Below are 25279 nucleotides of genomic sequence, written 5' to 3'. Positions count from 1 at the left end.
ATATTACACCAAGACTTGATGTGGAAACGTAACACTGACAACTGCGACAACGGACTAGTCAAGTATCCAGAATCGAACCCATGAGCATCGTTGTTAATAAAACTTTCATCGCCACTGCACCAGAGCTGTCTTATCCACTAATAACAGACAAACATAGTGTTTACATATTTACCACATTAAGTAGATACACTTATAACATATTCCGAGCGTGTTTCGAGAACAAACATTAGTGACCAGTAAGCGACAATGTCTTAGAGAAATTTCATCTCACGTACTGTTTGTTTAGCCAACTTGCCAATTTGTCACTGTTTGCCTGTTTACGGTCTAATTAGGCTCAAGGCTGAATAAAATACTGACGTGAAAACGTTAACCTTTAAGTACCAACGTGTGTCTGACAGACACTTTGAGATGTCGGTAAGTCTAGTTATATAAGATGTATCCGTTCGCGCTTTTTCTACCCCTTGGGAAGTCGCCCGGAAGCGATATGCAGTGGCTACGATGTCGCGAGTGATTTTATTATTTAAAAAAAAAATCAATATTATCATCGAAAAAGGCGGTGCGAAGCTCTTTAAGCTTAGTTTAAAAAACGAATTAAAAATTAAATAATAACTTTTCTTGTGTTCTAGTCTTTATAAAACGCGATTTTCACTTTATGTGCAAGACGGTTATTTCCAACAAACAGTACAAATGGCAGAACATTCTCGCACAAACCATTAAGACGAAATTACCGCAAAATCTCGTTGTTGAAACGTTCATAATTTTTGCAACGACCTCAAACTAGAGACGTGGGAAGTGTATCGTGTATCGGTTTCAATTGCAAAGCTATTTTTGTATTCGTGCTTTACATTACTGTGAAGTAAGAAGTCTGTCAAAGTGGTATTTTCTAAAAAAAATTCATATCAATATAGAAATAAATAATAAAGTTCTTATTAATAATGCGAAACTTTCAACTGGTTTTTATTCAACCTTCACTACTGGAACTCAATCTATTTCTCATATAATTAAAAAAAATATATAAACATATATGTAGTGTGCTTAGTTGCGTTCTACTTTTAAATTGTTATTTCTTTTTTCTTACTTTGTTGCAGATAATTATACAATAGACACATAACGTGTCAATATTACTGAAATAATATTATTACTACATACTTAAACACTATGTGAACATTTAGTTAGTGTGGATGCATTCGTTATTCGTTTGTTTGTCCTAATTTTTCAAATAAATTGAATTTTACATTTATTTATTTAAATAAATGTTGATAAATAAAAGGATTGCTTAAAGTTTTTTTTCCCGCCAGCTTTCAATTCATTAACTATAACAATTGTATATTTCCTATTCTATTATATCGTAATTAACGAATTAATCTTTGATAGAAAGTTCTTTCTAATCCCATATACAACTTTTTTTTTCTATTTTCTTGTTTGCACACAAAATGTACTTACTGTGTTACATTTATGCTACAAGGCAGCCGAAAAAATAAATTCCTGACTAGCAAGCTCTCAAATTAGGACTGCGTTAGTTTTGTGCCCTGATACAAGGCACATACTTAAGCGGTTATCCAATTTATTTAAAAATTTAACTTACAAATGGTTGCCGTTGAGTATAAAGTTTACAAAAGACTAAAACGTATTCAATTTTAGAGTTTCAAATATGATACATATGTGTGGATAATTTTTTTTGTTCCGTAAACTAATTTTTTTTACTATTTTAATTTTTACGTAGGATAATAATAGTTGAAGCATGCTCTATGCTAAGAACAATAATCAGCTCCATTCTAAAATGTGCCCAAAATAATAGTTAGTCTTTAATAGTTTCTTCGAAATATATCGCTTGATTTTGTAAACTGTACCATCTCCATATGTAAGTGCGATTTTCCCTGATACAAGGCTCAGAGCCTGGCGAGAAGCCAATCCACATAAAGTGTTATTTTGTTTCGAACAGACAGAAAGGCGTTAATACATTCCTATAGCACTTTATGAGGATGTTTTCATTGGTTTTGGAAATTTTCACGATTCATACAAAAATGCAAGAGTGTATTTGTGTGAAAAGGAAGGCGAAATAGTAGAGTTTTAATATTACTGAAATTTTACAAGAGTGTTAGCCAAGAATGGTAAGTTATTGTATTACTTGGGTTATTTTCCGTTTGTTATTGTTATAATTGTTTGTTTGCTGAATTTATTAGCGACAATGAATCTCTTGGAAGGGCTACTTGAGATTAACAAAATATTCTTATACTAAAAAGAGTAAATCATGTGTTTTTTATACCGGAGATCTTTAACATTTTTTCTTAGTCATTTTAGATTTTAAAAACTTATAGAAAATAATTAAAAATAATTGTCTTGAAGAGCGTGAATCGCGTGAGCGTGGGCGTAGGATTTCTTCACGGCAGACTTCTGAAGTATTTATTGTAATGGAAATAATTTGCTATAAACTAGTTCCTCAGCTTATTCAGGCTTTTGAAAAATGATTTTCGTTGTAATAACTTTGTCAAATTAGTACAATTGATAATGTAACTTTATCCATTATGATAAAAATCGGATTTGATACGCAGCAAAAGTATTATAAAGAAAAATTGAAATCAAAACAATTTACCAAAACTAATCTACAAAGTTGCCAAATTACAGAACTATTTTCGTTCTCTATATAAACGGTTAAACTAATTTCAACATGGTAAATGTAGCCAATAATGACCCTATATTTATTTATAATTTTATACTCCAATCCTTCTCCTACATGGAAAAAGAGGCTTATGTCCATTAGAGGGATATTACTGGCTTAATTAATCTATTAGCTGACTAAATGAAAATATTATCATTTATTGTAAGCAGTGCTAATTTTTTTTTAAAGATGTAATTCCTCGCATTATTGCCTGTACTGGTGATAAGAGGGCTGGTGCATTTTTTGCCCAGAGAATCGGCAGAGCGATTCAACGGGGAAATGCTGCCAGCATTCTTGGCACAATTCCCCGCAGACATGATTTGTATTATATGTAACTATCTTTAAATATTTAGTTATTAAGTTTCGAATTGTAATAAATATGTATATTATTTCATTAATAAATATTATAATAATATTTGGGAACAAAAATAAAGAAAAAAATTACGAAATATTTTTCTTTTTATTTTCTAATGTTCTTGCAAGGAGCCTACAAAATTATACGGTTTTATTTACGTCTAACCTAACCAGGTAACATAAGTTAATTAAATAGTGCGATTATTTTATGTACATATAGTATTAATCAGGATGATAATGTTTCAATGAATTATTTTTATTTCATGGTTATTACTTTAATTTATTCCACTTGATAAAGCTTATATTTAAATAGTAACAAGAATGTGGCTGCAGTCAGTACATTTGTAGTTATCTCCATTTTTTAGTCTATCATATAATACAAAAATAAATGATTAAATTATCAACATCAACATATTTTTCAAATATTTTCAAACATAATAAAAAAATCAATTTATTTTCTGTCGAAAATAATAGACGATGTTGCACGAGTAAACGACAGCTACGTTTACCCTGTTAAACTATTACTAAGCTTCTGTTTCTGCGAGAGTTTGAATTTCATAAAATAATGTCTGTATATGTTACCCAAAAGGTTATCTACATTAGAATATTGAAAACGGTCCCTTGAATCACCTTTATAAGTGGAAATTATTAAAATGAAGGTCCGCAGTTAATACCCGTTATCCTCATTAACATAAGTTCTTAAATAATAAAGGTGAATATACAATTCCTTATATTTCTTGCACACAGGTATATACTTTTTAAATATAATCTATGTAAATGAAATGAATCACCGAAATGTACTAATGCGCATAGCTTCGAATGAATAAATAAAATTTCATAATTCTAAAATAAATAAATAAACAGAAATCACTGTGTAAGCTAGTGCAAATTGAACTATTTAAATTTAAGCTTAATTATTCAAATAAAATAGAAATTTACTACGTTATTGCTTAAGAATTTATTTCGTAATTTTAATAAACAATACCATATCTACCTCTACAACTATACGTTATGTTGTTATAAAGTTATTATGAAGCGAATAATTTCAAAAATGCCAATTAAATTGCAAATAATAAGCAAAATTTAATTTATCCAGTATTAGACGCAAACTAGCAACAGTAAAAAAGAGTAATGTTCGTTTTACTTCAACGTAATTTTGTAACGGAAATATGACATTGTGCTACGCTTATGAATTTAATATGAAAATACACATGTTAATTAAACATTTAGGTTTTGATTTCCATCGCGTTTAACATAAGCGTATATTCAGTCTTATGTATGTTAATTCAAAGCGTCTATCTTATAGCGTAATCTATTTCTAACAAATAATATTTTTAACAAATCTCACGTGGTTTTATTATGGCTTGATTGTTTCTTATTTTTGTCATTATTAATACCGAATGAAACACTGTAATATTATTATAACCTTCCCAGAAGCGGAGTTTATAGGTTAACTTAATAAAAAATCGAGTAAATATTATTCGTAATAATATTATAAATATAAAAACTCTGCCTATTAAGACTAAGATTATGACTAATACGATGTACGGGAAATTGATAAAGAACTTTTAGACTTTCTTTGATAATTTTAAAAGAAAAGACAAGTAAAATTTCTTTTTCATTCTTTTACAAACATAATTTACTAATATTGTTGGAGCGCCTATCAGTTTTTGAGAAGCAATTACTCTTAGTCTTGTAATTTTGTATGCGCTTGTCAATTTTAAATTTACCGTCATTTTTAATTTTAAATTTCAATTGCCTTTGTTTACACATCGTGTGATAATTCGTTTCATTATTAAAAAAGACTTCATCCATGCAGGTAGCAAATTATTTTAACTCTCTCTCTTCCACTAATCCTTCAAATCTAATACATCAACGAATTCCTGCTACCAAATTTAGATTGAATTTACTCAAGAGGTATATTAAGATCAAAGAAGGTTATTGAATAATAAAATTTCAAGTATCAAGATTGATATTTTAAAATTCTAATTTCTTTATTCAGTGACCCAAGCATGTTTGCATAACTCGACGGAAAAATAGACCGTACCTTCGTAAGTACGTTATGAATGTATACGCAACAGCGAATGTAAATATTAGTCAATTGTATATTTTAATATATTGAATTTATAAGAATTAACTTAATATTAAGACGATTTATTGATTACTAATAAATAATTCATCCATTTCCGTAAAGTATTTCTAATGTTTTTAACCGACTTCGAAAAAAGGAGGAGGTTCTCAATTCGACTGTATTTTTATTTTTTATTTTATGTATGTTACATCAGAACTTTTGACCGGGTGGACCGATTTCGACAATTTTTTTATAATCGAAAGGTCGATGTACCGATTTTGATAATTCTATTTTTGTTAGAAAGGGGATATCCCTAGTTTGGTACCATGACAAGGAAACCAGGATCTGATGATAGGATCCCAGAGAAATCGACGGAAACTCTTGAAAATCTGCAATAACTTTTTACTGGGTGTACCGATTTTGATAATTTTTAATTTAATCGAAAGCTGATATTTATCACGTGGTCACATATAAATTTTATCGAGATCTGATTACAACTTTTGGAGTTATCTTTGATAATGCGTATTTACTTGACTATTTTTTCGTCTACCTACGTTGTATTACTTGTCGATGTAATTGAAGTCGTTTTTTTTTTTCATTTGCGAGCAAATACAATTATTTGGATAAATTATAATCTACTAGGCTTCATTATGACTTTCATTATGGATCCCCACGATTATATTATTATGGAGTCGGCAATATAGCCGTCATATATTTTATTATACCTTAACATGATAATAAGTTATTTAAGGGAAAATACATGTAATGATTTAGTAAATATAGGCTTGTAGACTTAATTAAAACTATAGCCTTTTTGCATTACGAAAATAATGAGTCATTGCTGTCACTTAATGTAACCAAGGTCCTTGGACTTATTAAATCGTAGTAAAATAAAACCCGTATCTATAGAACTTACTTTGCTGTTGCTATAAATTATATAATTGTATGATATTAAACTTGTATTAGATATTGTTAATTTATTCACTGCTTTATTTGTTTATTATTATTTATTTATTGGCCCTAAACATCTGCTTTTTATAACTGATTTTGATATATAGTTTAGAAACTGGTTTAATTTAATGCCCCTTGCTTATATCCACTCTCTATATGTAATAACATTACTATGACAATAGACAAAGCATCTGCTAACACATATATCTTATGTATTTGACAGACATACGATATTGAATAGTGAAATAGTTTCACGTATTAATTACCATCAAATTAAACCATTAGCGTATTAATTGACGTTTTGTTTCAAATAATCAATTAATGTAATGATGTGTATTAGGGTTAAGAGATGTTATATACATACATATATACTACAATACAAAATTAGACTATGTAGATACTGTTCTGGACTTATAAGTTGTAACCTCATCTTTTATAGCCTACAATCATCATACTAAAGTAGCCTTTTAATTTTATAAGTTTGCAAAAACGTTTCTTTCAACTGGTAATCATATTTTATATTATTTTATTGCGGAAACATATATTATCAAATTACGTAATTCAATCGATTATACGACATAACCCAACTAATTAATAAGATAAAAAAAATACATTTAAAATATAACAAAAGATAGAACTGTACAAATAAACAAAAACAAAAAATCTACAACGCAATTTATTCAAATGTTTAAAATTTAACAAAAATATTACCTATTCAGTTTATTAGAAAATAATTTTCGAGCTATATCATTATTATATCAAGAAAATTAATTCTAATAATTTCTATGAATAATTTCTAGAAATATTGTAGCATCGATTAAAGAAAAAGTTCATTTAACCAAACCTAATATTGAACTAATCCAAGCGAAGTTACAAATTTGTCACCAGTACTAAAATGTGCGGTTAGCAATTACCGGTCATAATCTGCAAAACATAAACGTTTTGTTTCGGCTTCCAGAAATTTACATTAGTTTAAATTAAACAGTTAAATATTTATTAATTGCTGCGGGTTGTTTTTGTTTCAAACATTTCATAACTCGTGTAAAATAACTACTGGTAATAATTGCAAACAAACGAGTTTGATGTTTTAAACATTCAATATGGAATCCATTATTAATGAGCTTTGCACTTCGTTCGTTTTGTATTTAAGTTATAAAAATAAATGAATATTCAACAAATTTAATTCTGATTATTTTGCTGTATTGAAAAATTCAAAATGTATTATGTTGTGCACAGGTACACCTAATATACACAATCTTACGATCTTGATTATTAGTTTCAAAATTAGTTGCTCACTTAATAACATACGAGTAATATATCCATATCCCAAAAAAGTAGGCACTGGTCAGCTAGTAATGTAGGAGAGTAACCTATATTTTTTACAACTTAGGAGACTTCTATAAAAATGGACTATACAAATAGTCACTACATCCCAACGAACTAGCTAGCTAGCTATTTTAACTCATTATTTTACCAAAAAACGCCAACCATTTATTGCTCTTATTGTTAAATGAGTTCGGTTTTACAAACGTCATCTTATACAGTCGTGTGACTGATATTACGTCACTTCCGTTATATATTTTTCTTATGGTTTTAGTCTCACATTTTTTTTTCAGTTCTGTCGCCCAGCCAAATGTCAAGCCTGCCGTAAGTAACTTCGTTCCAATCAATGAAATTGATACTAAACCAAATCAATACGCAAATACAAATCAGGCAACACAATAATTTCTATTTTGACATAAATAAAAGCCTGTTAAAGTATTCAAACAGCTTCAAAGCTCAAACCATAAATAAGCACAACATAGTTTGTTAGAAATTATACAATTATTATTGGTGTGCAAAATTTACGTTTATTGGTGCACTTTAATGTTATAGCAATCGAGGTATAGTAATAATACCTGTTAACTACAACGGTACAGTATAACAAAAATTAGATACAGGACACACTCAGAAGCATCAGCGGAAAAGAACGTGCTAATTGATTTATCATAATATCTGCAAAACTATGTTTTGTATATACAATTAGCTCGGAAAACAAGCATACGGCTCACCTGGTGACATACCTGCAACACCTGAAGCATAGCTAACGCGTTGCCGACCCTATCCTCAATCCAACCAAGGAACTGTGGTCACCTTACTCATCACACGAACCCAACACTACTTGATAACAATTTAACTGTGATATTTTATAACTGTGATAACTAATTGTTGTATTAACTTTGAAATTAACTAAGATATAAAATAATTTAGCTGTGATATTCGTTTTTTATGAGTAATGTGTTGGCTTAAACTGTGTTTGATGTAACAGCTGGGTTATCATGGATTATTATCGCACTAAGAGCTGATAGTGCTACATTTTTTTATTTTAAACGTACAAATAAGTAAATAAATATATATTATACATATAAATACGAATATACAGTATATCTTATATATAAAATTCTTGTGTCACAATGTTAGCTACCATACTCCTCTGAAACGGCTTGACCAATTTTTATGAAATTTTATGTGCATATTCGGTAGGCCTAAGAATCGGCCAACATCTATATTTCATACTGCCCCCCCCCCAGTATGAAATATAGATATAGGCGATTAAGGGGGTTAATAACATACATGGCAAAACAACATTTACGAGGTAAGGTAGTAGGTAATACATAATAGTTTGTATATAAATAGATATATATTAAGCCCAGACTGGGGACAGGAATCGAATCCTTGGAGGAGGATGTATTGGTGTTGCATTCCCCCAGTTTTTACAGCAACTGATTGATGAACTAGTTATACTAGACTTTGTTCTCAGATAGATTTACAGATGATAAATATATGTACCTAAATAGAATCGCACTGAAGGCTGTAAATGTAAACATTTATTTTTTATTTATTTTTATAGTTTTTACCAAAAGTAGATTAATACATACATAAATTCGATTGCTACTTGATACTTGATGATATTTGATTCGACTGCTGGAGTCAGGTTTTTCTCCGTTCTCAGTCATGGAAATGGATCGGAGCTTAATCCACCACGCTGCTCTACTGCGGGTTGGCGGAAAAATAGGTTTAACATAAATATTCGTTGCTTATACAACACATTGAAGTTTTATCCATTATTTTTAATAGATAAATAAAAAATAAATAAATAAAATTTAAGTTAGGTATATAAGTGAACAACTTAACCATCATGTGAAAATAATTACCTTACCTATGAAATTTAAACGAAAAGTTTAAATACAAAACTACTTACTAAAGTTCTGTTTATAATTTTCAGGAAACCACATACAAATACATTCGTTTGCGCTCAAAAACTTCAAGAAACTTTACTTGTTTGCAGCAATAATATAAAATAAGAACACGCCGAACATTTCATCATTGCTCAAATTTAAAAATAAAGAGGCACACTTTTATCAATTAAAAATATAGTGAGAAAATGATATATCATTTAAGTTGAATGTTGGTTAAAAGGACCCAATTTAATCTCTTAAGGTTCAGAATGCACATGTGTACAATGAATGTCATCCACTTAGTGTAGTAACGCTTTGAATTTACACATCACAAAAATCAGGCAATTCTGGAAAATTTCTGATGGAGCCTGATTGTAACTTTACGTCAGATTAAATATTAATCAATAAAAATAATTAACATGCAAAATACAAATAACAAATTATTTTATCAAAACTATCTACAAATACACACATTCTAAATTTTATCGCATTTGTCCTTGATTAATTGATGTAGTGTCTTTAGTTTTAGCTACTAATAAATTGGTGGATCTTCTTATATTATCACAATTCATCAATAGTTAACGTTCTTCTTCTTTCCAAATACTTTTATCTAATATTTTTCAGATGTTTTCATAAGGTAAACACAAAAGTTTTTTTCATAGTTAAAGCATAGCTGCTACAATTTTTAGGTTTTTATTTTCTGGAAAATTAAGTTTTTGGGCTAGTAAAGTAATTTTAGGTTATAATTCCGTTCAGTTCAATCGATTATGTAATAATATGTACTTTTTTGCCAGCTTGACATCAAATACTGCTTACTAGTCTATTATTTCCGCTAAAATATTCAACTTTCTTTAGATTATATTCGTTTTCTTCGCTTCGTATTGTTTACATTAATTGCTTACGCTTACTGCTAAAGCTTATCATTGAAACTGACAATTTCCGATTATCGCTAACGTTTATCGCTATCGCTTACCACTGACACTTATCGCTACCGCTTATCGCTTACGCTTATGACAGCATAATACCTTAAATATTCATTCGCGTTAAATATGGAACATTACGAGTTTGGTAACTAAATAGCCTCATATCACGTGAGACACGCGTTACGGATGAATTGTACGGCCATCAAACTGAGCGCCGTGATTTATTGTACAGTGACGTTGAACGTCAATGATGATATAACCATTTTATTTTTAGATTATTAACAGTAACATATCTTGTATTTTAAAAGTTATTGTTTAGTTCGCAAAGTTATAAAATTTCTTAAATAAAAGTAGGTAGTCTAAGTTAGTCGAATCGCCAACGCCAACGCAACTGACCGTGGCGTCAACGCGGCATAGCGGTTACAGCACTGGGCAGAGGTGGAAGTAGCTCTAAAAGTAGACGATTATCTCAAAATAACGATCTAATTTTTTTTAATACTAATAAAATTGTTTTATTTCTTCTTGTTCCTCTTCTTGTTCTTAATTATTTATTTATCATTCAAATATTAAATAAATAATGAAATAAATATTTTCAAGACTTCCATGTCTGTAATGTTTATTAGAACTACTTATTTTGTTGTTATTATATGGAATGAAAGTTAGTAAAAGCCGAAGTGACTGAAAATTTAATTTTTCTATTGTTAATTCAATCATATTAGTACTAAGTTAAGGATATAGGATACTGAAATAACATCAGTTTAATGTTTTCCAGCATATTTGATCCTATTCAATCGAAGTTTATTTTATTACTTTATACATATTTATTTCAATACAAGTAAAAATTAACGTACGGTTTCGTAATTTCCATTCGGTTTGGTATGACATAAGTACCTTTTAAGTCTTTTTTGGAGTATTACATTGAATTTCTCGAATTACTCGTAAAACTGCCAAAATAAAAATTCGATAGTAACCAGTACTAAAAAAAAAACACGATAAAATCGAAAATTTCATGGAACTTAAGGTTCTTGTTCTTTCCAAATACTTTTATCTAATATTTTTCAGATGTTTTTATAAGGTAGTCACAAAAGTTTTTTTCATAGTTAAAGCATAGCTGCTGCAATTTTTAGTTTTTTATTTTCTGGAAAATTAAGTTTTTGGGCTAGTAAAGTAGTTCAGGTTATAGTTCCGTTCAGTTCAATCGATAGTCATATGTACTTTTTAATTGAAATTTCAATTTAAAGTAAGTAATCTCTCCCAATACATGTAATTACACATAATTTAATTGTAACCTTCATTAGAACAATTCACATTAAGCGTTCTACCTCTAATGAAAGAACAATTCCCGTACTTTGCATCTAAAAGGAACTTATTTCAAGGCAAAAATTAAGCAAGTTCTAAAGCAATAAAAGTAAGAACACGAGCCATCCCCAACTCGCTGCTAATCGACAAGGGTTAAACTCCAAGTTTTCACATTTGCAGAAATAATTAAACGAATCCCTATTTCCTGAAGCGAAAGCCTACAGAGCCTTCACACACTTCCGACAAGAAATAGTAGTATATAGTTTTTTATTGTAATAATTATATAACATTAAGACAGAAATTTCTATATTATTAGTTTTTAGAGTAGTAGTGTTCGTTGAAACAGAATATTATTATTTTTGACCGACTTCCAAAAAAGGAGGAGGTTCTCAATTCGATTGTACTTTTTTTTATGTATGTTACCTCAGAACTTTTGACTGGGTAGACTGATTTCGTTTTTTTTTTTATCAAAAGGTGGTGTGTGTCATGTAGTTCCATTTAAATCGAATTGATATCTAACAAGTAAGTGTCGAATTTATATCTAATAATGCCTATTCACTTGATTATTATTTCGTTTACTTACGTTGTATTACTAGTCGATGTAATTGCAGTCGATGTTTTTCCTTAGCGAGCAAATAATTACTTAACAATTGATCAACTCCATTTATTTAACATTTTATAAAAATCACAGAAAAACATAAGACCTACTCACGGTTGACTGTCAAAATGAGAGTGTAAAAAATATAATAATTAAACATTTAATTTACGTTAAACCTTACAGAAATACAAAATATAAAATATCTTGTGACGTTAGCAATAATGCAATACGCCTTTGGCAAGCTGTTTGCGTATTTAAAGGTGTGCTAGAACGTCAAAACAACATATTTGTAGCAAAATTCGCTTTGATAACATTGTAACGTTACGATGGAATAACATGGCATATTCGTGCCGCGAAACACGAGGTTGCGTAAAAGTTTCCTATTAAACTTTGACATGCACTTTGCGTTTGTTTAAGAAAAGTGTTTCTATCAGAAGTGTGCAAACGTCTCTAAGAAAGGTGAAATTGAACGTGCTTGAATAGCGATCTCCCTGACTATTTACCTTTGACTCGTTATTGAAAAACTTTAGATATAATATATGTCTATCGAAATTATAAGAAACTTAGTAATTGAAAAAAAAAAACAAAAGTATTAAACAAAGGAGCGCTAAAGATATGGATATCTAATATCAAGTTTAATATAACAATAATTTAATATTTTTCTCGAGACAAACAAAATATTCAATGAATATAAATTAAAATTTAAGAGAGTTAGATACCGGAGAAAAGTAATAACTAAACTTTGAAGAAATATTATATATTAAATAATATTATAAAGAGAAAAGATTTGATTGTTTGTTTGCATTAAATAGGCTCCGAAACTACTGAACCGATTTTAAAAATTGTTTCACTGTTAGGAAGCTACGCTATCCGCGGGTTACAGGCTATATTACATTTTTTTTTTAAATAGGGATTTTTTTAATTGTTTGTGAAATACCCGTGCGACACTGAGGCGGGACGCTAGTTAAGTAATAAGTGCTTACAAAACATTTGCAGGCAGAAACACAAATCTGTTGTTCTGTCAAATTGTTTGCTAATAAAGGTCATGTCTGTCAGAAAAAAAAAACTGTGTATACACACACACTTTAATATAAGTCTAATTTATACTAAAATTTTAGATTACTATAATATGATATGATATTTACAAAATCATCATCCATTTCCACATTTGAAATGTAGATTCTAATGATGATATAACCTACCATTCACAACCGCAATAAAATAAATTAAAAAACTTTTTCTTTGCATCACAGGCAAACCGTTGTATTTATACTGTTCATACCTGTTAATTGTTTTTTACATATCAATAACAAAAGTAAAAATACTATATATAGAATATATATATTGGTATAACATACTATAGGACAATTATTATAAGGGGCTTTTGAAGCTTAATTAATTTTTGATTTTGATTTTGTACAAGATAAAATGTGTCTATTTTTCAATATAAATGTTTTGATTGCAGATTGTCACAAAGAAATTTTCTATCAAAACTTTCAATTGCTCTATTTATTGATTCCACGCGCCACTTTTTTATATAAATTTCCAAGTTCTCTTCGGTAAAACAAACGAAAGAACCTTTCAACTTGTCAAAGGGTGTTTACGCGTGGCGCCAACAATAGGATTTCGTGCTCGACGGTACGCGACTCAGCGTTACCTTTCTGTGATGCGTATCCAGAATACGAGCTTTATTTGAACGTTTCTTTGTATGCCACAGTTTCGATAAATTCGTTTCGATATATATATATATATATATATATATATGTATGTTAAACTTGTACCTTTTAATAAAGTCCAAAAAATTGCATCCAGTTTAATTAAGCTTGTTAGAATAAAGTTATTTGTCTATGTTCTTTTAAATGGGTTTTTGACTAGACTATTTAGCACGACTTTATCTGCGTATACAACATTTTCAACTTCTATGAATCCATTCACAAATGAAAATACAGCCTGTGACATCCCACGGCTGGCATTTTTCTCCACGTAGGAGAAAGATTGGAGCTTAATCCACCAAATCTGTTGAAATTATTTTTTATTTTTAAAGTAAATATGTACAAGATGGTTTATAAGGCTATCAACAAACAATAGTATTCGCTGAAGCAAATTTTATATTTAGATGTTAAACATATGAAAGATATACAACATCCGGTCCGCGAGTTCAAGAAAACGTTCTTTCAATTCAAGAAATTCTATACACGTGTTCAAAATCCGAAATATTAAATGTGCATTATTCATGTGTGGTATCCATCTTGCGCCTGGAGCTCCACAATAACGCCTTGCAAACCGGAAATGTTATTCTAAAGAGCTATATTTCAGCAACTGTCGGTAAATGGTTTCAGTATAATAGCACCTGCACAAACATGTATGTAGTCTTATAATGTTTTAATTGATATTATTTTATGTTCTTAATGGACATTTTTTAATATTTTATAATAGAGAAAATTACTCCACTTTGTAAATAAAAATGGAAAGTTTTTGAAGTAAAATTATTTGATTTTGATAATTGATATCAGTTTTTGCAGCCAGTAAATGATCATTTTATATTAAGTCAACGTTATTTGTAAACATATTCAGTTTTTTTAAGAGCCACGAATTGTGTCATCGCTAAATTGAAGGCGACTAGAAGTGAACTAAGAATAAAGTTGCGGAACATTTTTCCGTATCTCGCGTTCGTGTAAGTACGATCTCCGTCAATTACATTTATGTATACGAAGCGTATTCAACTAAAACTTAATACTTCTGCAACTGAAAAGGTAAATATACCTATATTAATACGCTAAGGTTAAGATGTTTGCATCCCTTTTTAGAAAAAACCTTACAATTACTCCACATAAATTATATATTATTTTATAGATAATTACTTGCTCTTCCGGCATCCACAACTAAAAAATTAAACTATTTAAAATTTTAAAAAAAGAAGCTTAGGTATGCTTTAAGAAGAAGGAAGCCTATTTTTTTTCTCAAATCAACGAGGGTGAAAACCGCAGGGCCAGCTAGTCTTAGTTTAATATAGTTATTTTTCTAGTAGTTAATTCACTACTTTATACACACACACACACACACACACACACACACACATATATATATATATATATATATATATATATATATATATATATATATATAATTAAATATTAAATATATATATATATACATATATAATTAAATATTAAATTTAATAACATACAAATAATACCATTGGCGAACAATAAAAACGTAATGCCAAACCGCATTGGAGCAGCATGGTGGATTCAGTTCTGATCCTCCTCCCACATGGGTAAAAAGGCCTATGCCCAGCAGTGGGATGTTACAGGCTGATGCGTTAAACATAATAATTATTTATTTAAACTTCATGCGCTTTACAGTTCGCAAGATATCTCAAAAACGTCAACAACGTATGTAGGGTCAAATAGTGTCTTAAAAAAAATTAACAATTCAAATTAACAATTCAAATTAAAATAGGTATGTACGCAGTAAAAATAGCGAACCCTTATTTTGATTGAGTGACACTATGTTTATAAAGAATATTTTGTTTCATTATGCATTTACAGGGACATAATGAATTCACATTCAAAATAGCTTCCTTTGAACTATGCAAGGAAACTCGAGCTGTACTAGAGATTTACTTTACGAGTGGTCTTTATATATTACGCAAGGAAGCCATTCTAAAATTATACCTTTAGCGGCGATAAGAGTCTGGTTCCAGAGTTATTGCTCCAATACACCAGTGGATTGTTTTAAATTTAGATCAAAGAGTATCGTAGAAGAGCTATGAGAAATTTAAGTTAATACCTTTTTTTTTTATGTCACTAGGTCGGCAAACAAGCGCACGGCGCACCTGATGGTAAGCGATTGCCGTAGCTTATAGACACCTGCAACACCAGAAGCATCGCAAGCGCGTTGCCGAGCCAATCCCCAATCCCTCAGGAGCTCTTCCTTTCTCTCTCGTGTCTTTAATATGTATATATTTTTAGTATGAATAACATACTCCAACGGTTATCTGTTCCTAGGGTAAGTCATTCCTGAATTTCAAGTCATAGTGGAGTAATTATATTTTTTTTTGTTTTTTTTTTAACTGCACAGATTATAAATTTTGATTTGATTGATTCGCTAGTACAATCTTGATCCGTAGGCCAAAGAATGGAACTCTCTACCAGCGTCTGTATTTCCCGAAAGCTGGGGATCTTTAAGTCGCGAGTGAATAGGTTACTTCTAGGTAAGCGTGCTCCATCTTAGACCGCATTTTCACTTATCATCAGGTGAAATAGCGGTCAAACGCCAGCCTATCTATGTATTAAAAAAATCATCTCTAAATAAATAAATTAATCATGCCCATATTCGGGATAGGAATGAAACCTGGATACCTGAAGCTAAAAATAGGATCAGTACCAATTGTGACATCGAGCTTACCTTTGAGATTTCATTCGTAACAACAATCGGCCGACCGTCAGTTGTATCTATATAGTTTTTTCACTACCGCTAAGAAACGAATTTTTACATAAGGCTTATATCGAGTTACACAATTATAAATCAAATATATTTGGTACCAACAAAGCAATTGGCAGTTTAATTATATCAACTCACTTCTAACTAAACAATTATTTAAAACTCTATTTTACAAAAACGACACTGAAAAAAAATACCGTTTTGTAATAATCACCTTAAATATTTCTATTTATCTTTGAAGGCATTTCAAATGTAATAAATCCGTGGACTTAACCCTTTCATTGATATATACTCTTTTAGATTGGAAAGATTTCTTTTTGATTTATTGCCTAAGGCGAGTGTCTTGTGATATTGTCGAGATACTGTTTAGAATTTCAGGGATGCGCCCTGAAGGTACGAGGTAATAACTGCTCTGCCCATAATGTTGCCCTTTTACCGTTTCAATATCGACTCGTTCTGCTTTGTTCAATTTCTAAGTAATTATTGTTGTAATATTGTAAGAGCTAATTTTTTTTTAAATTTCTTTTATACTGTATTTTATTTTTTATCATAACTTTGTTTTCAAGACTGGATATCTCATTTATACCTTTTAATAGGTTTTATACACAAACTTTGTACCTTTTTCTAGTCATTAAATATGTATCGATCTTTAGCAAAAAAAAAATTACAAATCATTAACTTTCAAATAAACTGTTTCCGAATTTTGTTAACATTTAATTAATCAAGCTTTATTACTAAAAACTAAAACAATAGATTAACGTAAAATTAAAGCAGCTTACATACGAAGAGCTCTAATTTAAATTAAGTACCGAATAAAAATCTGAACGTATTTAAAAGGGGAAATTTAAAACATTTTTCGAGTCCAGTTCTAATGAATGGGCACGAAATGAGGACGATTGGAATCCAGTGTTTTTTCAGCCCTTCGGTCGGAGATGTTCGGTTATTATAATAAATACCGGTGTGACTAATGGAATAAAATCATTTTCATGTTGAGCACATTTTTTTTAATTTGATTCTATGAAACACAAATCCAATTATCTTACATTTTCGGTTTTTACGTATTTATTCAACAATATAAAAATCGGAATTAATTACTTTAAAATAATGAATACTTTGCATTTAATGGTAGTAACTAGGACATAATTTTTGGGGTCAAGAAATACAGACGATACAAATCATCGCGACAACTTACTAATTTTATTTGAAATCTAAGTAAAACTGTCTTAAGCATTTATTATACTATGTTATCCTAATTCTTGGGAGTCATAACACGATTAAGTCAATAAAGTTGGCAAAACACATCACGATATCTATGTCATGAAAAATAATATCTTAGTCATGCGTATGTTTCAGTACGTTAAACAATATTAAAAAATATTCCTTTTAATACAAAAATGACAAAATTAATAACCAAAAATATGACTTCTAATCAAAAATTGTTTTGAAATAACTAACAAAGAGTAAAAGCTTCATGTCTTTCTAACTTAAATAATAAAAAGAAAATTAACGAAATAAATATTTTGAAATAATATGTATTTAACAACTAAAACTTTACTTTCAGTTCTTTTTTTAAAATTGCGTAAAAATTATTATAATTGATATTTAACTATTGCCGCATTGGTCCCGTCTTATAAATTTAAAATAAAGAAATAAAATATAAGATTTAAGAAAATTTAAGACACGTTTGTATTTCCGTTAATTCACGAGAGAGAAGCCTAATGGATTATTCTTAACCTTTTCTTCTGGTTTTATAATTATAATATTTTAAACTATTGCAATATTATAATGATTTGGGAAAGAATTCTTTTCGTATTTTCTAGTAAAAACATTGCTTGCTTTTTGATTGTAATGTTTGTATCTGGCTGCTTTTGATACCATGAAAAGGTGACTTTAAAAAATGACGTTAAAAAGTAAAAAAGTTTCCCAGTGTTTCTTTTCATTTGTTTTTCTGTCCACCAAAATGGGTGATCCAAACGAAAAAATTCGTTACACTTTAAAGTTTTACTTCAAAAACGGAATAAATGCTACTCAAGCCGCGAAACAAAATTGTGATGCTTATAGACCTAATTCAGTGTCAGTAAGAGTAGTACAAAGTTCGCTTATACATTTTCAGTAAGGATTTTTTTCTTAACGTTAAAGATATATTTAGCTCTGGTCGCCTAGTTACGGATAAATATGTTTTTAAAAAAGTGGATATATGTGGAGATTTGAGTAGTTACGATGTATCTGAAGATCTGAGATTTAACCATAGAATAGTTTTAACCCATTTGATGAAGGCTCATCATCATCATCGTTTTAGCCTATCGCAGTCCACTGTTGCACGTAGGCTTCCAAAAGTTCGTGCCAAAAATGGCATGAACTCATATATGTTGCCCACAGTCACCGCGCTGGGTTGGTGACCGCGGGGCTGGCCTTGTCGCACCGAATACGCTGCTGCCCGTCTTCGGCCTGTGTATTTCAAAGCTAGCAGTTGGATTGTTATCCCGCCATCGCTCAGCTTTGATGAAGGCTGGCTATACAAAAAAAGCTTGATATATGTGTGCCACATGAATCCACTGAAAGAAACCCGAGGGATCGTTTACTCACTTACGATTCTCTCTTAAGACATAATGATATCGAACCGTTTTTGAAGAGATTGATTACTGGTGACGAAAAGTGGATCACTTACGATAAGAATCTACGAAAGAGATCGTATTCAAAGGTCAGTCAAGGTGCACAGACGATCGCGGTACCCGGTTTGACTCGCAATAAGGTGATGTTGAGTGTATGGTGGGATTAGAAGGACATCATCATCAGGAGCTTTTACCGACGGGCAAACCCATCGATTTGAATTTCCACTATCAATAGCAGAATTGATCAATGGTAAAGGTGTGTTCTTTCGTCACGAAACGCCGACAACATACATTTTTAACCACTTAATAAAAATGGAGAGAGTTTGACTGGGAAGTTTTAATACATCCACCATATAGTCCCGATCTTACGCCTTCAGTTTTTCCTCTGTTTCGGTCTCTTGAGATTCTTTGGGTAGTGTAAAGTTCAAGTCAAGAGAGGATTGTCAAAACGATTTGACTTGTTTTTTTAATGGACATCCCAAAATTTCTACAGCGACGGAATCCCGTCACTATCGACGAGATGGTGGCAAGTTATTGAATAAAATGGTAGACACATATATATCATAATTAATGTAAATACATTTCGAAAATCACACTTTCAATTCCTATACACAATACGAAGAAACTTTTTCCTGACCTCATATGAATCCTACAGATGAAAAAATATTATTTAAAGGTAAGCCCAAATTTCGCTATTCGTTTTGATCTATTACGCCATTTCCGGAGCTGATTGTAGCTTCCGATTAACAGCCAGTTTTACCGGGAAAATACGATGAGTAACAGCTTATTAGCTTTAGTTATTTCCTAACCGCTTAATATAATAGCACAGGTTATTTGTTACAATTTGTTACTTACACGTATGTTTAAACGCAGATATAAGATACTGCCCTTGGCCGTTGCGTTCAAATAGTCACCAGTTTTTCTACTCGTATATTTAGTTACGTAAAATGTTTTCTATATTTACCTAAAATGGACTTATATAAACGAAAAAGGTTGTTTGGGTTTAGTTTTTAATGATTATGATTAATAAAATACGCGTTGGCGCGAGGAAACCGCGAATTCTATATAAACTGCTATTCGGTAAGTCGCGACTTCCCTGTAAACAAAAAGTATAGGCCATATAATTTTTGTCGCGATTTAGGTGCCAGTGCATTTACAATCTAGTTGGGTCCGATATGAAAAGTGTTTTTTTGCTTTTCATAATTTTGTTTGAAACATCAATAAATAAACTACGGAGGAGTGCATTGATTAATTGTGTAGTGTACAATAAAATTGTATGTGTTTTTACTTATTATAATTTATGTTTACTGTTTTCATCAGTAATAAACGAAAGTGATGAACAATATACGAAATGAAGAAAATAAGTTCATTATTGCACCGTTCGATATTAAAGCGCATAATATTGTAAGTGCTCATGAAGTAAATGTGTACATAAAGTCAAACGAATTTCATCGGTTATTTAAAAATATACGTGAAACTTTTAAACGTAGCGAGTCTATGACCAAAACGAAGACTACAAAATTACATATTTGCACTTTTATTCGCATATTATGGGAAATCCTCATTTTTCAGTAAAACTCCATTCCGGCTGCAGGCTAAGTTTTTATACAAGTGATTTAGTGCATAATATATTTTGCATATTTTCAGAGCGGCGTAGTTTTGAGTTATAACTTTATTTACTTTTAAAAATCCTGCTACAAGCAGATTAGCAAGGAAACTGACTTGCTTTTCAATTTACTCGTTATTAAGTTATGTGGTGATGTAAACTTACTCTAAAAATATTTTTATTCCAGCAAACTATATATTTCCTTATGGTAAGCATTTTTTATACCCCACAGAATTATTAAGTTGAAGTGGCAGTGGGCTGGTCATCTGTGTCGCAGGACCGACGGCCGTTGGAGTAGACGGGTCCTGGAGTAGAGACCGCGTCTTGGAAAACGCAGTGTGGGACGTTCTCCGGCCCGTTGGACCGACGATCTACGTAAGATTGCTGATGTAGGCTGGATGAGGATTGAGGAAAACCAGGATGTCTGGCGCGAACTTGGGGAGGCCTATGTCCAGTAGTGGACTGCAATAGGCTGAGCTGACGAGCATTTTTTATCTTTCTATCTTTCGAAGAGAGTTCATAATTCCACCGTGGCCTGTGATATAATTTTTTACACATATCGTGACATATGCTGTTGCTTTATTTCTTTGAATAATAAAATAAAATGAAAGATAGTATTTTTTACGAATTCTCTCATCCTATTAGTAAGCAATTAATACAATTCTTACAAGTTTACCATTTTGATAAATTTGTTAGGGTAAAGCCACAAGCGATGTTCTGTGTTAGACCGTTTCATAGTACCACAGCACGATCAATCACAGTAATCTTGAGCCTCAAGATCTCACCCGTACTGAGATGAATATCATTTGTATTATCGTTCCGTTGTGCTTACACTTTTTCCCCTTTACATTCTTGATGCTGTTTTAATCTTGATACTTTTATACTATTATTATTTTAATAAATTAAAACACCCGTAGATTTTTGCTTGGAGGGAGAAATAGATTGAAATGTTTTTCATTTTTTTTTAATTCATTTCTCTCTCCGTGGCTCATAGAACACATAAACTCATCGCACACAATTGTTATCATAAATACTTGATAACAATATCTGTTCTCAAACCTCTTGGTAGGCAAGTTACTCGCAAGTCCACAATAAAATCCCATAGAGATTTTTTCCCTTGAACTCGGAAGTATTCAAACTTCGGAGCAAAGCATCTGGGGAAGTCCCTCAACCTTACAGGAGGTCACAGCTCTAAATAGCACTGTTCTTAAACAGCGTCGTGTTTCTGAGTAAATAAGGTGGCCATAGCTCTTGGGGAGGTTCAGAGGTAGACTCGGCAACAGGCTTCTATAAGCTATGGTAACCACATATTATCAGGTGCGTACCGTGGGTCTATGCTTGTTTGCCGACCTCTGCGTGTAAATTAATTAACAGTATTTTTTAAACAAGGTTTTATTTAAATTCGCTACAAAGGAAAAAAAGAAACTTTTCCTTTAAAACATTTATTATCAACATTTAATTTGTGCATCAATGGGTCCTCTTAACTAAATATCGCTAGTCAATATGTACAGAAATTCAAGAAAAGCTAAATTAAGTTATATAAAAGCTGTAAAGATACATTCTTCTCTACAATATATTGATTAACGAATTCCGTCAAAGAAACAAGAAAAAAGGAAGCATGATTGAGTATCACAAAAAAAAACCAACGGAACGAAGCAATGTATCTTATTTATCGGGTTAAAAGTTTTTCCGTTGGAAGCCAATGCGAGTTATTGACTTATGTAGTTTTCAACTGCAGTACAAGCCCGCGGAACGAAGTTTGTACGAGTGATTCTTGTTTATCGTATACAGAAAAATTGACATGGTATTTATTTTCCGAGATATAAATATATTTTCGTTGTTAGATTATTTAAAACAAGTTACCTATATGTTGTCGCGTTGTCGTTAAAAATTTTTCCTGTTTGTTATTTTTCATTATTGCCACTTATTTTTATTTTCTTTTGCATAAACATCGCAGTCCAGCAAACAGAGACAGTTCAAAAATGACTTGCCTGAAATCTACTCACTCATCAACTTCGAATATTGTCGTTTGTATGTGTGTGCATGCCTGATAGTGAAGTATGTGTAAAACACTATTTAAGTTGGGCAGACAAAAAAAAAGCGTGTATCATAACATTTCGACTTAAACAGGCTTAGGAGCAACTGGTCTATTGCAGTCAAATGTTCTTTTTTTAAGTGAATCTTAAACTAAACAAGAACAGCAAATAAATATTTTGTAGAGCAAAAGCCTCATGACAGGAGGTTTTGATCTTAATTCACCAAGCTTCTCCACTGTGGATTGGTGGATAATAATCCTACATAATGAAGTGTTCATAAACTGGGACCGAGGATCGCGCTCTCTGGAACAGCGTGATGAGACCCACAAGAACCCTAAAATAAATATTGGTTCAAAACCAATATTTGTCATAAATATAATAATTTTCACCTAAGTATCCCAGAAAGGTCGTAAACAAAAAAATGTCCCAAAAGATTACACTGCTCATGTAGAGAACAAAATAAAATACATAAAAGTAGATGAAAAACTCACGCGTATAACGCCAATATATTGAAGCTTAATTGATGTAAGACCTCACAGAGCCGCAGTATCATTTCATTCACAAAGTTTTAAAACATCGGGGAGTGTTTAAAGTTAGATTCACTGTAATTAACTACTTATTCGCTGCAATTACAATGTTTATTTTACTGTACCGCTCCGTGCGATAAAAGTTTTCATACAACGGGATTGACTTAAAAGATTGTATCATATAATGTCCGTTATAAATTACCATTTTTAGCCGACTTCAAAAAAGGAGAAGGTTACTCAATTCGACCATATATATATTTTTTTATTTTTTTTAATGTATGTTCGGGGTTAACTTCGTCGTTTATGAACCGATTTTGATAATTATTTTTTCGTTGGAAAGGAGATATCGCTGGTATAGTACCATGATAAGGAAACCAGGACCTGATGATGGGATCTCAGTGAAATCGAGGGAATCTCAAAAATCCCCATAACCTCTTACTGGGTGTACCGATTTTAATAATTTTTAATTAAATCGAAAGCCGATATTTATCATGTGGTCACATTTAAATGTCATCGAGATGTGATTACAACTTTTGGAGTAATCTTTGATACTGCGTATTTACTTGAATAATTTTTCGTCTACACACTTTTACGTTGTATTACTTGTTGATATAATTAAGTTGGTTTTTTCGTTTGCCTGCAAATACAATTATTTATAAAGCTATATTATTCGTAATAACTTTAGGAGCTGAACATAATTACAAAATAATGACTACTATTATATTGAGTAGATTCTTGCAATGTTTCACCTGCATTCATTATTATTTGTAATTTAGATGACTTTTAACATCCAGCTTGTAGCATATATTTTGAATAGCACGTAGTTTCGTTCCTGCTGATGTATAATAGCACAGTTATGCATTAGCGTTGCTATTTACTTTTTCTAGGCGACTGATTTAATTTTTGGAATACCCTCGTATTGTATTACGTCGCGGTTCACCTTAGGGGGTAATAGTGTCGCGACGCGCTGGCTTTGCTGTATATAAGCCTCAGGGCGAGGGTTTGCGGGCTCTCTGTTGGATTCTCTCGCCGACTTAAGATCTGGGTGCAATTTATTGTAGGGTCCTTGGTGTGGCGTTTGCGGCAGCGCTTGTGGATGGAGAGTGACCTCGTGGCGTCCTTCTGAAGGTCCGAGGACCCCACATTCCGAGTTCTCACGCAACCCGAATCACCTTTAACCCGAATTCTCTTCAACCCGGATTACATTAAACCGCTTCGGGAAGCGGGGCTACCGTCGGCGAGATGCCTGTTAAGTTTTTTTTGTTAGTCCATTCTCCATCCACTTGTCCAGGAATTAGGCAAATTTATGTACTTTATTTATTTTATTCTCCCCGGAGTAACTTTAGATTAAATTCAAAATAAATTGTTAAACTTGTTATTTTTTTTTATTTCACTTCATCCATAATTAATTTAAGATTCTGCAGGATTTTTTTTTCTCCCTCTCGTGTAGTCGCGTGTTAGGAATTGTGGGTGACTCTCTAACCCAACAAACAATTTGTTAACACGTAGCAAGCTTTAAGATAGATAAAATAGATTAATGATTCTTAGCACAGGTTTAAATAACGACGGTGGTTTATGCTCCATTATACATACAACAATTAAGTCAGTGTCGATATATTTTTCATATAACTTAATAGCACTTTTGAATATCATATCAAAAATTGACCGCTCCAGCGGGGTTCGGACCCGCGTCTTCGATTGACCGTGTCGGCGCTCTAGCCAATTAAGCTATGGAACGATGTACCCGCTAGATCGAAAATTTTAATATGATGATTTTTATATTATGTTTAAGCGAACCGTGGCGCCGTCTATAGTGAGCTCTTTACAGAAACACTTAACTATTCAAAGTTTCATATTACAATGTAAATCTTTGACAGGAGACGACACCATGCTATTTTTAATATCTACGATTTTATTTTTGTGTTACCCACACATTAGGAATTCTAAACATTTTTGAATACCATATCAAAAATTGACCG

The 25279-nt window shown here is 31.3% G+C and overlaps 1 long non-coding RNA gene across 1 annotated transcript; it reads left to right on the top strand.

Annotated features, from left to right (window-relative positions):
* The first annotated feature begins 1597 nt into the window (after positions 1-1597).
* On the top strand, positions 1598-24432 carry LOC123664777. The gene is made up of 4 exons (XR_006744898.1): positions 1598-1608; positions 3710-3725; positions 5667-5668; positions 24362-24432. It is a non-coding gene; the product is annotated as an uncharacterized LOC123664777 (long non-coding RNA).
* Positions 24433-25279: the final 847 nt, after the last annotated feature.

The sequence above is a fragment of the Melitaea cinxia genome, chromosome 22, assembly GCF_905220565.1.
Source record: "Melitaea cinxia chromosome 22, ilMelCinx1.1, whole genome shotgun sequence".
Classification (NCBI taxonomy): Eukaryota; Metazoa; Arthropoda; class Insecta; order Lepidoptera; family Nymphalidae; genus Melitaea; species Melitaea cinxia.
Note: the sequence above shows the minus strand (reverse complement) of the source record. Positions and strands in the feature narration are given on the sequence as shown.